Below are 17,403 nucleotides of genomic sequence, written 5' to 3'. Positions count from 1 at the left end.
TAAATTATGCTTTGAGTAAAAACAGAATTTAATCAGTTATCCTGCCTATCAAATCATAAATGTGCTTCAAAGCTTTAATGCCACCAGTTTGTAGTCCAAACAGGAAAGAGAATTGCACGACTAAGAAATATGCTTTCCTAAGACACAAGAAATAGAATTTATTACATCAGTAATAACAACAACAAAAAAGTAAAACTCTAAGTGGTTTCATATTTGAAGGGCTCAAATATTTAACCATTATAACCTATTGCTAAAACAATCAATTTAGGCCAGGGTGTGTATTTTGCCCAAGTTGAGTGCTTTAGCTATAGATAACATGACTAGTCCTAAGCCTGGTATGCAGTAGGATTCAAAATTAGACTACTTTTCTTCCAGTCTTTCTTACAAGAGTATTCATATATGTATACCCATGCCATATAGGTACTAAGGCTATCATTCCATTTTTAAATCATCAATGGTTACAGAATAGATACTAATCAAGCACCTACTTCATGCCAGATATTGAACTGGGCTCTTTTACATATGCTATTTCATAATTCTTCTCACACTGAGAAAAATACCTCAATTTTACAGATGAGGAAAATAAATCTCAAAGAGATTGAACAATTTGTCCAATGTCACATACAGGATGTGGTGGTATCAGGAATCAGGCAGGGATTTGACCAACACCCTAAATAGTGCTCTTTCCATCAGGCAAGACTGCTCAAGAGCTGGGGACTGAAATGGGCTTATGGTTTGGTTGACAGTTTCTAAACTGAACCTGAACTGGAAAAAAGACATTGCCTGGTGGTATTCTGACAAACACTAAACACCTTTTCACAACAGGTGTATGGAAGCCACATTGAAAATTGAATATTTTTTAATATATTAAAATATGTCACTTATTTTTTGAAAACAAATTATCCTTGTTTAATGTCCTTTATAAATACTTTAATAAAGTTTAGTATAATCAGCAAAGTTTCAAAGGTTTTAAAACCTCTCTTGTTTTTCTATTCTCATTCATTAATTTCTGCTCTAATCTTTATTATTTCCTTTTGCTTGCTTTAGGTTTAGTTTTCCCTTCCTTTTCAAGTGTTAATGTGGAAGGTTATATTATTGATTTGAGATCTTTCTTCTTTCTTAATAGATGCATTTAAGACATAGCTATAAATTTCCCTCTAAGCCATGCTTTAGCTGCATCGCATAAGTTTTGATATGTAGTGTCTTCATTTTCATTTATCTCAAAGTATTTTCCAACTTCTCCTTTGGTTTTTCAGGACTGTGCTGTTTACTTTCCAAATATATTTGAGTTTTCCATTTTTTTCTGTTCTTGATTTCCAATTTCACTCCACTATAGTCAGAGAAGATACTCTGCATTACTTTTATGCTTTTAAATTTATTGATATTTGTTTTATGGCCTAGCATATGGTTTAGTCTCGAGAATGTTCCATGTATACTTCAGAAGAATGTGTGTTCTGCTGTTGTTAGAGTGTTCTACAGATATCTGTTAGGTATACTTGGTTTACAGTGTTGTTCAAGTTTTCTATATATTGGTTACTCTTCTGCCTAGCTATTCTATCCACTACTGAAAGCAGAGTACTGAAGATTCCAACTATTATTGTTGAGTTTTTTATTTCTCCCTTCATTTCTGTCAGTTTTTGCCTCATATTTTGGTGCTCTGATATGAGATGTGCATATGTTTATAACTGCTAACTATTCCTGATGAATGACCCTTTTATCACTATAAAACATTTTGATAAACCTTACTGTATCAGTAAAGTGAAGTAAGCCAATCACAAAAGACCACATATTATATGATTCTAGTCATATAAAATGTCCACAATAGGCAAATCTATAAAGACAGAAGTAGATTAGCTGCTTAGGGCTGGAGGTAGGGTGGGGACATGGCAGGGGTGGGGCATGATAGCTAACGGGTACAGGGTTTCTTTTTCAAGTGATAAAAATGTTCTAATATTGACTGTGATGATGTTTGCACATATCTGTGAATACACCAAAAACCACTGGACACTTTAAGTGGATGAATAATATGGTATGTGAATTATATCTCAACAAAGCTGTTAAGAAAAAGAAAATATATCAGTGTGTGAAAAGTAGATACTCTTTACTACTGTCTTCCATAAATATTTTGACTTATCAGAGAGAAAAGAGAAAAGTATAACTGCAGTGAGAAAAACACTAAGGAAATGCTATATAGAATTCACTCTTTGGACCACTCATGGGAATCATCTCTCAGAGAATCATCAGAGGGGACTAGGGCATGGGGAAACCTGAGGATAAATCAAGGCACTGACTGGAAAAAAGCTACACTTATTTAAGTAGCAAAGTTGAAGAAATTAAGGCATGAGTCACTAAAAGAGATTTCTAACAGAGAAGAGTTTTAACAGAGAGCAACCTATAAGACATTTCATTCACAACTCATCTGTGTATCAAACAAAAAATTCAGTATGCTTTATGTGGTATAAAAATGCAAGAATAAAATTACTTCTTCAGAATCAAAAGCAACATCTTCTAATACATACTTCCCAGTCTTTTACCCATCTGACCTTTTATCCTAGTGAGTTAGAATAATATTTATAGACATAATTAGCCCAACTAATTTCTACCACATTAACCATTTTAGCAAGCAGTTTTGAATTTGGCATTACAAAGAGTAAATGCTTTAAAGATTCAAATATTCACTATGACTACAAATGCAGGAACATTTTTAGTGACAATGGAAAAAACAGACACTATCACTGGTATATCTACTCAACTCTCTTGCCTCTGAATAGAAACTGTCAGTATCAGAGAAAATTTCTACCAAGGGACACACATTGTTAGGATAAAAAGAAAGTCATTCACATTTCTCTTTAGTGACCTTGTAACATAATGGAATTGAGACTAGCATTTGAAATTTGCAATGTCACTTTGCTAATAGTTCTATCAGAATGAACCACATAATGAAATTTCACCCTGGCAGGAAGCACAGTATAAATGGTCTGTGTATTTTTGCTCTTCATTTCACCCATATAAAGCATTACATTTGTTATTACTTTTTATTGAGATATAATTTATATACTATAAAATCCATACTTTCAAAAGTATACAGTTCAGTGGTTTTGGGTGTATTTATAGAGTGTATAATCATTTCTATTACCTAACTTTAGAATATTTTTATTGCCCCCAAAGAGACCCTGTACCCATCATCCATCACTCCCCATTTTCCTTCTCCCCCCAGTCTCAATTGTTAACCTATGTTTTGTATCTATGGATTCGCATTTCATACAAATGGAGTCATACAATATGTTGCTTTTTGTGTCTGGCTCCTTTCACTTAGCACAATGTTTCCTAGGTCCATCCATGTTGTAGCGTGTATCAGTACTCTATTACCTTTTACTGCCATGTAATATTTTACTGTAGAAATATACCACGTTTTGTTTACTCATTCATCAATTGGTGGACATTTGGGTTCAACAACTCAACTGAATAACGTTGCTATAAATACACATGTATAAATTTTTGTGTGGCTATATTTACATTTCTCTTAGGTATTGCTGGGCTGTATGGTAAGGCTATGTTTAATATTTTGAGGAATTGCCAAATTGCCTTCCATAGTGGCTGTACCATTTTCATGCCATGCCTCTTCTTTGAAGTTCAAATAGGAGACTCAGAAATAGGAAATCATTTTTTTGTGGTTCTTCTTCTTGAAGGATTCTTAAAAAATTTATCATGTTTACTTAACTAAATAGCTTATGAACAACGCTGGCCTAGTTCAAATCTTAAAGTAGCATGTTGTATCAAAGAAGACATACAGATGGAAGTGTATGAAAATTTGTGCCACATCATATATCAAGGAAATACAGATAAAACAGCCATGATATACCAAAATCTAGAATGCTAACAACAACAAATGCTGATGAGGATTTGGAGCAACAGGAACTCTCATTCACTGCTGCTGGGAATGCAAAATGGTATAAGTCACTTTGGAAGACAGTGTGGGTGTTTCATATAAAATTAAACATATTCTTAATGTATGATCCAGCAATCATGCTCCTTGGTATTCACCCAAAGGATCTAAAAATTTATATCTACTCAAAAACCTGTTCATGGGGTGTTTATGGCAGCTTTACCCATAATTGCTAAAACTTGGAAGCAACCAATATATCCTTCAGTAGGTAAGTGGGTAAATAAACAGTGGTATATCCAGACAGTGGAATAGTATTCAGCGCTGAAAAGAAATGAGCTATTAAGCCATGAAAATACTAGGAGATTCTTAAATGCATATTACTAAGTGAAAGAAATCAATCTGAAAAGCCTACATACTGTATGATTTCAATTATATTACATTCTAGAAAAGGTAAAACTATGGAAACAATTAAAAGATCAGTGGTTGCCAGGGACTGGGGCAAAGAGGAATATATAGGTAGAGCACTCAGCATTTTTAGGACAGTGAAAATACTCTGTATGATACCATAATGATGGATACTTGTCATTATGTATTTGTCCAAATCCACAGAATATACAGCACCTAGAGGAAATTGTAATGTAAACTATGGACTCTGGGTGATAAAGATGTATCAGTGTAGGTTCATCAGTTTTAACAAATGTATCCTGTGGTGGGGAATGTTGATAATGGCGAGGCTATGCACGTGCAGGGGCAGGGGATGTAGGGGAAATCTCTATACCTTCCTCTTAATTTTTCTGTGAACCTAAAACTGCTCTAAAAAACCAGCCAATTAAAAAAAATAGCATGTGATATCTCCAAGAATCAAATGCACATTTGCATTCAGAGAAAAGTAAAATATTTTGCAGTTTGAACCCTCACATGTGACTGTAAACAAATTTTGGCATGTTAAAAAGCTCTAACTTGAAGTTGTGTGCTTCCTAATGCCAAGTCATAGGCACTATAGTTACAATGCTTTATTCCAAGAACATGACTTAATGTTGACTTTTACAATTATTTTGGCCTTGAGAACTACAAAAGGGAACAATGATGCTTACACTACTACTAACAGCCAGTGTTCTAAGATCTCCTGCTCTGAAGGAAGCAAGCTTCAAGGTGTATTTGACCTTGGGCAGTTAACTGACTTTTTCTCACCCTCATTTCCTCCACTTATAAAGCTGAGTAAGAACAGTACCTATTTCAAAGAGTTGTTGTGAGAAACAGCTAGAGATTATGCATATAAAGTATGTAGCGCACAGAAAGCAACCAATAAATATTGTTATTATTTTTCCTATTTTTACCAGTTATAAAGTCATATAATGAGTTAGAACTAAAAGGAACCGTTTAAGGGAGAGTGACTATTCTTTTTTTTTTAAATTAATTAATTTAGTTAGTTATCAGCTGTGTTGAGTCTTTGTTGCTGTGTGCGGGCTTTCTCTAGTTGTGGCAAGTGGGGGCTACTCTTCGTTGTGGTGCACAGGCTTCTGATTATGGTGGCTTCTCTTATTGCGGAGCATGGACCCTAGGTGTGCGGGCTTAGTAGTTGTGGCTTGTGGGCTCTAGAGCACAGGCTCAGTAGTTATGGCACATGGGCTTAGCTGCTCCACGGCATGTGGGATCTTCCTGGCCCAGGGATCAAACCCGTGTCCCCTGCATTGGCAGGCAGATTCTTAACCACTGCACCACCAGGGAAGTCCCAAGAGTGATTATTCTTCTAAAAACCAATTTTCTGGCTTAAAATAAGTTTAAAGACAAGCTGTTTACATCCTTAAATGACCTTTTCTGAATCACTTCTCTTGGCCTCAGTTTCTTGACCTCTTAAATGGGTATATAAATAGCTGTTTCCACCTTAAGGCTATTTTGAGAATTAAATAAGAAAGTGTATAGAAAATTCCTTGTAAATTATAAACTGAATTTTAAAATATTCTTTTTTGCACCTATTTTGTGCAAAGCACTGGCTAAGTTGAAATAAACAACAGCAACAACAAAGCAGAAGTAAAACTTGGGGCCGATCTTTAAAAAGAAAGTATCATAAAAATTTAAGATGGTATCAATATTAAAAAGCCTGACAGCCAAAAACTTAAACATTTGCTTATTTACTGGTAAAAATGTTTTAAATCAGCTTCCTTTCACATTGCCATGCAATAAAATGCATATGACATTACTAAATAACTGGAATTATTTTAGAAAATAACATGCAGGCCTGGTTATTCTGCAGTTACTCATTGAGTGTTTCCCACCCACTGGGGCTGAGCTAAGGAGAGTCGAATGTTAACTTTAACAGCTGGGAAGTTAATTATTGCTCTCTATGTTTATAAGGTTTATCAAAATTTAACTGAATTTTCCCTAAGGCACTGAGCCACCTTGTGACCTCGTGGTCTAAGTGGGCAGGGGAATCATAGCACAGGACCAAAGGGAAGACAGGCGGGCAAGGATTCTAGTAAGTCCCCTTTCTGCTTCTCCAGGACTTGACAGCCAGAAGGAAGTAGACTGCAGTTGGTAGTGGTTTCACACTCGGATCCTAGAGCCAGAGCAGTCCTGGTTCGTGTTCCTGCCCTAGCGCTGCTCTAGCTGCCCTTTCTTGGGCAATTTCCTATCTTAAAGGCTCAGTTTTGTCATCTGTAAAATGAAGATACTAACAGCACATACTTTAAAGGGTAACTGGGAGGGTTAAAAGAGAGAATATGTAAAATACGCATGGCACAGAGCATGGAACACAGGAAAGATCCATTAAACATGTAATGCGGTAAGGACTATTAGCTGTGATTGCTTTACTAGTAGTATGCAAAATAGCCCCTCTTTATAAATTAGAATGTTGACGTCAGGGTTCTCAAATAAAACCATTCTATTTTTGAAAGAATCTTCTAAAGAAAAGGAGAGAGGGAGGGGAGGAAGGAAGGAAAGCCATAAAGACCAGCCCCTGTTCCCTCAGAGCTTCGAATCTAGGTAAGAGGCACATGCAGACTGACGTGGGAAGACCTAGTCTGAGATGTAATTAGATGGAAAGAAATGCCACAAATACTTCCGCCTTTTAACTGGCTCCAAAGGCTGATAACATACAGGCAACAAAAAGTGGAAGTCGATGGCAGCTCCCAGCCCTCTATTCTAGTCACGTCTAAGATGCCCTCAAAGAGTTGCTCAATGAAGCCTTCAGACAGGGGCTCCATGGGATGAGAGCCACAGTCTACTGAGAGCCAAGGAAGATGGATAAACAAGCACAATGCAGGGGGAAAAAAGAGATAAAACATGAAAACAAAAATAGTCATAAAACCAATGAATGTTCTAATAATAAAGAACAATGTGTTTCCAGAAACTGGGTGGGGAAGGAACTCAGAGAAGGAATTGTTCTGTGTATATACAGCTCTAAAGTGTATGAATGAAAATCACCAAGGTTTAATTTTTTTAAGGGTCTTCAATTTGATAACCTGAAAAACAACAGTGAATTCCTAGATACTCACAAGAGTCACTTCCCCAAAACCACTTCTCTGGACAAACTGCTAGCTTTGGGGTGGGGGGAGGGGGAGGTGACATGCCCAGCATCTAACAGCACTCCACGCACAGCACTGATGGGACATGGGTGCAAAGGGCAGTGGTGGAGTGATTTCCTTTCTGGCTGGCCAGAACCTTTATGGACAATGTTTCGCCAGGAGTGGTTTACGGAACATTAGTCCCAGAAGGTATTTCCAAAAACAAATCAGGTGGGTTTGCAAAACACTTTACACAGCATTCACATCTGGGACTTTCTGCATACATATTAGCATTTTAAGAGCTCTGAGAAGTCTTGCAGGAAAGAAACCAGCCTACGTTTTGTTTATCCATGGAATCGGGAAACTTATAGGATTTTGGCCAATTTATGAGGGGATTGAAAAGTCCCTGGAAATAGAATGAGATGAAGAGGAATGTATTGATGGCCCTTCCTTTTAGAGAGAGAAGGAGATGCTGCTGGGAAAGAATGATTGAGAAGCTTCTTGTAGTTCAAGGGGCGGTGATGGGTGGTGGGAGGCATGTCTGAGGGTCATCACACCACCTTCCAAGGGGTGGGTGCCTCCAGCTACCTGGGAAGGTAACTTTGCTGACTCAGGTGCACAAGCTGGGGCACTTGCCCCAAAGGCCCTGCCACACCCTCCCTCACTCAACATCCTATGCTCCTTCAACTACATGCGCTAACTACCACATCCATGTGATGGTACTGTTACCATAATATTGGCTAACATTTGTTTTATGCTTTCCTCTGTGCCAGGCACTCTCCGAAGAACTTTACATGGATTAAACCCATTATTCCTCACAGCAACCAGATGTGATAGGGACTATTATCTCCATTTCATAAATCAGGAAACTGAGGCACCCTTGAAATAACTTGAGAAATTATTTAAAGCACGTCTCTTTGAAATAGCATAAAATGCTGAACGTATCCGGGCCTGTATTTTACTGAGAGATTGTTTGGTGTTGATATGAAATTCCTGCAGAACACTCCTTAGGAAATGTTGGTTTTGACTCACTTCTTCTCTCAGCAGTAACGGAAGACTGGCCTTTCTGCCCAGTGGGGTACCAGTTGCCCATGATCACCCTGCGCTGTCTGCAGCCTGCATTTGATGCCTGCTTCACAGGTCCCTTTGTGACACACATGGCTTGGGGTCTTCCAGGCCAGCATTCTCCAGAAGAAATAAAATGTGAGACCCACATGGAAGTAAGAATTTCTAGTAGCCACATTTTAAAAAGTCAAAAGAAACAGATGAGATTAATTTTAATGCTATATTCTACTTAACCTAATACATGCAAATTATTATCCTTTCAACATGCAGCACCAGCCCCATTTCAAGGGCTCAGGAGCCACATGGGGCTAATGGCTAAGGTATAGGGCGGTGTTTGCAGAGTGAATACAGGAGGCAGTATAATGTGCTGATATGAGTTTGAGAGTCAGAGAGATCTGTGTTCAAATCCCAGCTTCTGTGCATTCAATCTGTGGGACCTTGGGCAGGTCATTGAAGCCCTCTGTGCCTCAGTTTCCTCATCTGTGAAATGCAGATAATAATGGTTCTTCCTTAACAGGGTGGTGGGAAGGGCTGAATGACTTAATACACAGAATGTGCTAAAATAGGGCCTAGTGCAGGGTAAGCATTCTAGGGGTATTGGCTGTGGCAACTCATCACTAAGGATGAGCAGCCCTTTGAGGCTGCTGGAAAAAATGGGCTCTTGCTATCTGCCATTTCACTGCAGATCCTGGGTGGCCCTGTGATGCCTGTAGTGGGTCTAGGTATCGCTCCCATATCAGAGATTAAATAGCACATGGGCTAGAGCCCTTTAAAAAGGCTTCTAACCAATTCCTAGGGAGCATATCTCCCACATTCCTTTGATACACAAGTCTCCCAGTTTACAGGCAACACCAGGCCTGCAGTAGAAACCCTTCCTTGCCCTGATGTCCCTATTCTGGCCAATATGATCATGACTGGCTGCAGGGACGCACTGTACTCTGACCACAGGTTGAACTTACCAGGGACCCTCCCAACCACAGGCCAACATCCCACAGTATCCTGGCCCAGCTCAGATATTTAGTTGCTTCATATTTAGCTCTTGCTGTGACAATTTAATCCCTTAAGTAAATTAAAAGCCTAATATTTTTCTCCATAGCCTTGACACAACTTCTTAAATGATCTCACTAGTTTATTCTTAATCATCCTTACATTTAAAATAAACCCAGTGGCACTCCTGAAACCCATCTGAGTTACAATTTCGAACGTCCCCTTAGAGCCTGGAAAGAATATAGGATGGGAAGGAAGAGGCCTGTGTTCAGGGCTCATTTTTCCATTCGTTTTAGATCCAAGATTACGAATCCCTTTAGAATTCTGAACCTCAATCTTCTTATCCACAAAGACAGGGACTAGAAGTTCTCTAAAGTTCCTTCCAGTATTGAAAAATGAGGAGTTCCTATATTTTATAGAATCTAAGTAAAAAACGCTGAGCCAGCACTCTAGAGCCAGCAAGCCACAACTACTGAATCCACGTGCCACAACTACTAAAGCCCGTGAGCCTAGAGCCTGTGCTCCACAACAAGAGAAGCCACCACAATGAGAAGCCCGTGCACTACAATGAGGACTAGTCCCCACTTGCCACAATTAGAGAAAGCCCGTGTACAGCCACGAAGACCCAACGCAGCCAATAAATAAATAAAAATAATAAATTTTTTTTAAATTAAAAAAAAAAGAGAATTAAGGCAACCTTAACCAAAAAAGGAAGACAAAACACTTAGTTACCACTAAACAGAGAGACAAACAATGCTGGGTGCTAGGTATGTGAAGCCCGTTTTTTCTATAAATCAGTCTGATGATATTTAACAACACAGAAAGCTGCTGTACATTTTTATTCTGTAATTCTACCTATAAAAGATTTATCACAAATATAATCCACCCCAAAATTAAACCTTCTCCAAAAAAAAGTGGAAAATGCTGAAAATTAACACCCTAAGATTCAAAAAGGGCAAAACCCAACAGTCTCCCCTCTTGGCCACTTAGAGAGGGTATCAAAGAAATAAACAGTATGCAGGGTGGGTAGGAAGAAGGAGACAGAATAACTGCAATGGAGAGAGACCAACAGAAAAGAAGTGGGCTGTGGCTGATGTTAAAAAATATCAAGAAAGGTGCCATATATGCCTCTCCAGGACTCACTGCAAAGTGTTTATTTTGGACCTGCTAAAATAGGTAACCTTCTCTGAAAACTATTTCTATTCTCTAATTTGACTTGCTACAGTGGAATAGCAACAAATGTGAGGATTAGAAAAACAGGCTTAAAAGGAAAAAAACTAATGTATAACCAAAGGTACCTTTGGAAAACCATTATACTGCCCACAAAGCACAGAACAGGAACACTGGGGAATAATGGAGTCATGTCTCCCATTCCTGTTTCGCCTAGAGTGTGTGATCATACACGGCTGAGTCTTGCACTACTAACTTCTATGTGTGTCTCTGTTTCACTGTCCTCTGGCTTTTTCCTCCTGTGTGCACACATGTGCAATAGCACATAGTTGCATTCTTAGGAATTCAGGGCTTCCTTTTTAACTGTTCTCATCCATAAGCCAAGAGGAATCCTTTCCTATCATTAACTACATGGGCTTGAAATTGAAAGTTGTATTTCTAGATATCAGCTAGAAATAAAACAACGATATCCCTTTCTGTTGGCACAGAAAATGGCTTTAAATAACCAGACCTAAATAAGCCTTCTTTAGTCCATTTCTCTGCACCTGTGTCTTCGGCAAACCCTATATACTCTCTACTATGCTTTCCTGCAGTGTCATCCCATAACAGTACGAAATCCACAGGGTATGAAATGTTTGCAATAAAATAAAGAAGCCACGTACGAAATAAGTGTCTGCAAATGAAGAGAACGAAAAGACAAGCCGTAGTCTGGGAGAAAGAATTTGCAAACTACATATCTGATAAAGGGCTTATATCAGAATACATAAAGTACTCTCAAATTTCAATAATATGAAAACAAATATTCCAATTTTTTCTTAATAGAATAGATTTGAACAGATACTTCACCAAAGAAAATACATGGACAGCAAATAGGCACATCATTAGTGATTAGGGAAATGCAAATTAAAACTGATGAGATACCACTACACACCTATTAGAATGGCTAAAATTAAAAAAACAAAACCAACCAAACAAAAGATTGGCAATAGCAAGTGCTGATGAAGATGCGGTAGAACTTTTATACCCTGCTGCTGGGACTACAAAATGGTACAGTCACTTTGAAAAGGAGAGGGGCAGTTTCTTATAAAGTTAAACACATGCTTACCATATAACCCAATTATCTCACTTCTAGGTATTTACCCAACTGAAAATGTACATTCACCCCAAAACTGCATGCAAATGTTTACAGCGGTTTTACTTGTAATTGCCAAAACTTTATCCCTCAGCTGCGTAATGGATAAACAAATTGTGGTCTACCCATACAATGGAACACTATTCAGCAATGAAAAGGGGTAAATTACTAATACAGGCACCCATGTGGACGAACCTCAAATGCACCATGCTTAACAATTCTATTTATGTGGCAATCTGGAGAAGGCCAAACTACAGAGACAGAAAACAGGGGGCTGCTGCAAAGCACAGCAGGAATCATTCTCTACCTTAATTGTGATGATGGTTACCTGACTATATGCCCAAACTTGCAGAATTGTACGCTAGAAAAGATGACTGTTTTTGCACATAAATTATACCTTAACAGAAAAAAAAAAAAAGAATAAAATACTAGAATAGATCAGTGGAAAATAAAAAGATCTGTAAAAAAATTACAATAAAATCTTAGCAGAAAATTTCTGAGATCTATCACATTAACTTGAACTTTTCTCGCACACCACAGACCAAGTGCATTCTCAACACCGCACTTTAATTCTAATGTCATGTGAGAGATGGGAAAGCAATAAAAAAGGAAGCATTTTGCCAACATTTGCCCCTCATTTAATTTTACTCCTTCTCAAAGTTCACTGCCTACATGCACACAAACCACCATATCTTGCATTTCCTCCTGCTCCTTTTTGTGATATGCAGAACGCTTCATGCCTATTGATGATTCGCGGTTGTACAGAATGTCCATGCAGATGTCTGATCCAGACACAAGCAGACTTTGGTTACCGATAAATAGCTACGATAATGATTCTATAATAATCTGATTATCACAAAGAACCTCACTTTAGCAGATAAAAAGTTTAAAAATCTAAAGCTCGAATTACATCTCAATAAAACTGAAAGAAAAAAATTTTAAACCTCAGTTGTATGAGTAAATAACACTTTATTAAATCAATGGGTTTAGATGAAGAGAACCAAGAAATTCTCCAGTGCCCTACTCCAAAAAGACAGCCTGCTCAGGTCAATGACTGAAAGCCCTCAGATTAACCCCAAGTACCTCCTGCCACTGACAGAGGGCTGACATCCCTCTGTCCCAGCCTTCTGCTATTTCTTACACCCCTTCTTTAGAGGATGTGCATCTTAACCTGTTTCAGGGGATTACTGGGAAGATGAACAAACTAGCCAGTATCTGCCTGACCCTTTTCCTTGGTAGTGAATGGGGTTTTGAAGTAAGGAAAATAAACAACCAAGATTTGATGACAGGTGACAGGGAAAGGTCCTAATTTGGGGCTGAAGGTGAAGTAGGCCACCCTCGGGCTATCTCTGGATCCAGAAGCTTATCAAAAGGGCTCCGTGGGAGGAGACAGGAAAGCACGTCGTGTATCAAGAAGACCTCATTTCACGTCCAAACATAACTTGCCGTTTTCCATTCCCAACTGCAAACTGGTTCTTCTGGGCTTGAAAACATAGGTGGGTGAAATTCTTGAACAGTAGATAAGGTAGCCTCAGTAAATACTGTAAACTGAGGCTCTTTCTATTGGTAAGTGGAGAAGAAGAAGAAAGAAGAAGAAGAAAGAAGAAGAAGAAGGCAGAGGAGGAGGAGGTGGAGGCGGAGGCGGAGGTGAAGGGGAAGGGAAAGGGGAAGGAGAAGGAGAAGCAGAAGGAGAAGGAGGAGAAGAAGAAGAAGAAGGTGGCTATCAAGGTACTCAAGACAAAGGGTCAAAAAAACCACCTAACACACCGCCTTCTGTGCTCAAGGAAATTACTCTGATAAAGTTGCTCATTCCTGGTGGCTTTGTTCTTGCTCTGTGTTCTGGGTTTGGGGGCTGACCCTGCTCTTTCATAGTGTTGCAAATGCACCCTGACCTATGATAATAAAGATGAATCAAAGAGTGAAAGAAATAGAAAGGAAAAAAGGGCTACAGGGAGCAAAACTAAAAGCAGAACTAAAATAGCGATTTTTAACAACAACGGCAATGACAACAAAGTGACAAGCTCCTTAAGAGACCTAACAAGCAACTGCAAAGTGCAGACCTTGTTCAGATCATCCTCTAAACAAATGGACTGTAAAAAGCCATTGGGGAAAATCAGAAACTTTTAACATAGATACTGTCTAGGTGATATGGAGTAATTACTGTTGATTCTGCTCACCATGACAAATACTATTGCAGTTATGTTAGAAAATACCCTCATTTTTCAGAGGTGTATATGGGGCTATGTAGAAAATGTCATGATACCTGCATTTACTTTAAAATACTCCAACAAAAAGGAAAAATATGAAGCAAATATGGGAAAGAATCTTTGTCATCACTAAATGTAGATGATGCATGTTGGTGGTTCATTTTACTGTTGTTCCTTTTTACTGTTTATGTATTTGAAGACATTTGTAATAAAACACTTTAAAAAACATGAAAATTTTTTTAAAAATTGAATAAGAACACTTCTTATATTAGAAGTTTCTTTTTTACTAACTTTTGCCAATTTTATTGGAGCATTGCACCATTAATAAGAATGTTAAAAGAAAAGCAGTTATGTTTAATATAAATGCCACAAGAAAGATAAAGTTGAAGAAATAAGCTCAAGCATTCAGTTAGTTAAAACAGTACTTTTCTAGTAATTTACAGAGGATTTTGAGGCCATTGCTTTTATTGACTATTAGACATAAAATCCATTGAAGAATATAAAAAAGGGAGAAAGGTATAAAGATGGATGAGGAACAAAAAGAGGTAAATTAAAAGACATTAAGCCAAAACAATAAACCCCAAATAGCAGAATCCATCTTTAAAGATTCCAATTGGTCCTGGGTTTGAGGGCCAGCTGTTTCCCTTACACACTGTGGACAAGTTCATTCATGTTTTTGAGTTTAGTTTTCTTATTTGTAATTAGGAGTTTTACACATCTTCCTGGCACATCTTCCTGCCAGGAAGCTGTGACACGAGTAAATGGAAAAACTCATCACGTGCTTTCACATTGACCAGCACACGGTTCCTTCGATGTGGCCTGTTCTTAGGCTACAAGGCTGGGGGGAAAGGATCTGAGGGGAGAGAGAGGCTGTGGGAAAATGGCAGCAGGCTGGCCTCTCACACAAATCAGTAATTAGCCAACAACCACCAGACCTGCTTACGCCCAGGCAGAACTGTGAGGTCAGCCACAGCTTCTGTCACTGCTTGGAACCCTCAAGCTGTCCCAGAATTGTTTACTTGAAGGCCCCTCAGAGGTCTCCTCCTTACCTCTGTCTCTCACTCCATTTGGGCCCAACTTTCAGGGCAGCTAATCTAATCAGCTAATCTATGCTAAATTATTAATGGCATGCAAGAAAGAGGTTAATGTGTAACAAGTATACACTCCAGCAGAGGCAAGCTGGAGACACAGGCCTCCATGAGTCATCAGAGCCTTGGTGGGAATTCCGGGCAGCAGGCAACTCTCCCCTTATCAAATCAAATTCTAGGAAGGCATTTTAAAAATGGTTCCAGCAAAAATAATTCATACACAAATGCAATCTAATCAACAAAGGGACAGCCCCCAAAAATCCTTTAGCTAGACCAGGACAAAAAGGGTTGTGGAAAATGGTATGTTTAGGAGTTCTATAACCCTTATGGACTTTTCTGTGTCTCTATTTTCCCACCTGCAAAAATGAAGGTTGACTTTAGGATTAAATACAATCCATGTAAAACACTTGCAACAGTGCCTGCCATGCAATATGCGCTCAACAAACATTAGCCACTGTTAGTATTACTTACAGATGATATTACATAGAAGTCAAAGGAGATGCTCTGAAAACTTAAGTGAAAAAGGATTTTCTAAGTTGGCAGCTCCCATTTGTGTTTTCAATGCAGCCTGGCTTACAGCATAGCACACTGGAATCAGATGTGGGTTCAAGTGTCAGGCCCACTTCCTACCAGCTGTGTGACTTTGGACAAATGGCTCAACCTCTCTGAGCTGTAATTTTCTCAGTGGTAAAATACGGGTTATAATACCTACCTTGTAGTATGGATGAATGAATTACCTATGACAATGTATGGAAAGTCTGTAGCACAGTGATTCCATAGATGCATCATAAGAGCCCAAGAAATGATGGCTTGAATCATCATCTTGTACTTTCTAGCCTTTATGATTGCATCCTTAGGAGCCCAACCAAGAAGTGACAGTATATTCTAAAGGGGATGATGGGCTGAGTCGCCATTTTCTAACAGAGACTAAGCCATGGCAATCCCATTGTGATCCTACGGTCGGTTAGTCCAACAGGCATAAGGAAATTTAGCTGGGTGAGGATGGAGCCTCAGCTTTGACCACCTGGTGTCCCAAAAGAAGTAGCTGCAAGGCAGGAATTTCATCTACCTGGTTATTGAGGTTATCTCATTCCAAAACAAAAATATGGCATCTTGGCTTGGCTGCTGGTCCCCGGTGGCAAGTGCCATGGGGCTACAAATTAACTATTGGGTTGGGCTGAAAGTTTGTTTAGGTTTTTCTGTAAGCTCTTGCAGAAAAACCCGAACGAACTTTCTGGCCTATCCAATACACACCACTACCTCCATTTCTTTTTAACTGCATTTTTTTGATTACGAAACTATTACAGAATCCTGGCAAAAAAAATATAAAAATATAAAATAAGAAGGTAAAGGCTGCTTATGTTGCTACTAACAAGAAATTGTCCCTTTTAATATTCTTGTCCATATTGTTTCAGATTTTTTCTGTATACATACACGCTCCCTCACACACTTTGCCATCATTTTTAAAAAATAAGATCATACCCTACATACTACCTCAGCACTTGTGTGTTCACTTAATATCTTTATTTCTGTTTAACCTAAACCTGTGCCATTATTTTTAATGGCTGCATAGTAACCCATCAAATGCAGACTTCATGAATTACTGATCTGTCCTCCAACCAAAGACATGTAGCTTGTTTCCAGCCTTTTGCTACAATAAACAACACCAGACTGCGTGTTCTCACAAAAACAGCTTTACACAACTGTCCAATTACCTCCTTAGAAGTGGCATTGATGGGCCAACAAGTGTCCTATTCTTAAATGCCTTAGGAAAAAACAAAACAGCGAGCCTTGCTGTGATGGGAGGGTGAGAGAGGCATTTCAGTAACAGAGAGACTGTCTTGTAGTTCCAGGTAAACAAAACAGCCTTCTGTTGCCCTTCGCCCCTGCCCTCCTCTCATCCACCTACTGGAAAACACATCTCTCTCACTGATAAAAACAACTAAATCCTCTTGTGCAAAATCCAGGGTCAAATAGCAAATGTCTGCGAGATAGAACTTGGGGTGTCCTCTGGAAATGCAATGTGAAGTGTCAGCAGGAAGTGGCTTATAAAAGCAACAAACTCTCCCAAAGAGCACCCAGGAACCTGCCACTTGACCCGCCTGGTGTGTAGGGCAGGCAGTCAGTCACCTCAGTGACCTCTACTGAGAACTCAGTGGGTAGGGGAGGCTAGCCACAAGGTCACGCCATAAGAAAGAGAAGCCACCCCACATCCCATCCTGAATCCTGAGGAACCTACAAACAGGATGAAAATCACACATCAACGAAGATACACTCAAGTGGCCCACGTGTATACACGCAGACACAACCAATGAGGGCAAAACAGAGACATGGTCACTGGGCCAAGAGAAAGTTGCAAGCAATA

The 17,403-nt window shown here is 38.9% G+C and overlaps 1 protein-coding gene across 1 annotated transcript in view; it reads right to left on the bottom strand.

The window, feature by feature from the left end:
* The window catches only part of ADAMTS9 (ADAM metallopeptidase with thrombospondin type 1 motif 9), a 168,365-nt gene that overhangs the window by 141,169 nt on the left and 9,793 nt on the right, over positions 1-17,403 (bottom strand). The window lies entirely within an intron of this gene.

The sequence above is a fragment of the Hippopotamus amphibius genome, chromosome 13 (genome assembly GCF_030028045.1).
Source record: "Hippopotamus amphibius kiboko isolate mHipAmp2 chromosome 13, mHipAmp2.hap2, whole genome shotgun sequence".
Taxonomy (NCBI): Eukaryota; Metazoa; Chordata; class Mammalia; order Artiodactyla; family Hippopotamidae; genus Hippopotamus; species Hippopotamus amphibius.
Note: the sequence above shows the minus strand (reverse complement) of the source record. Positions and strands in the feature narration are given on the sequence as shown.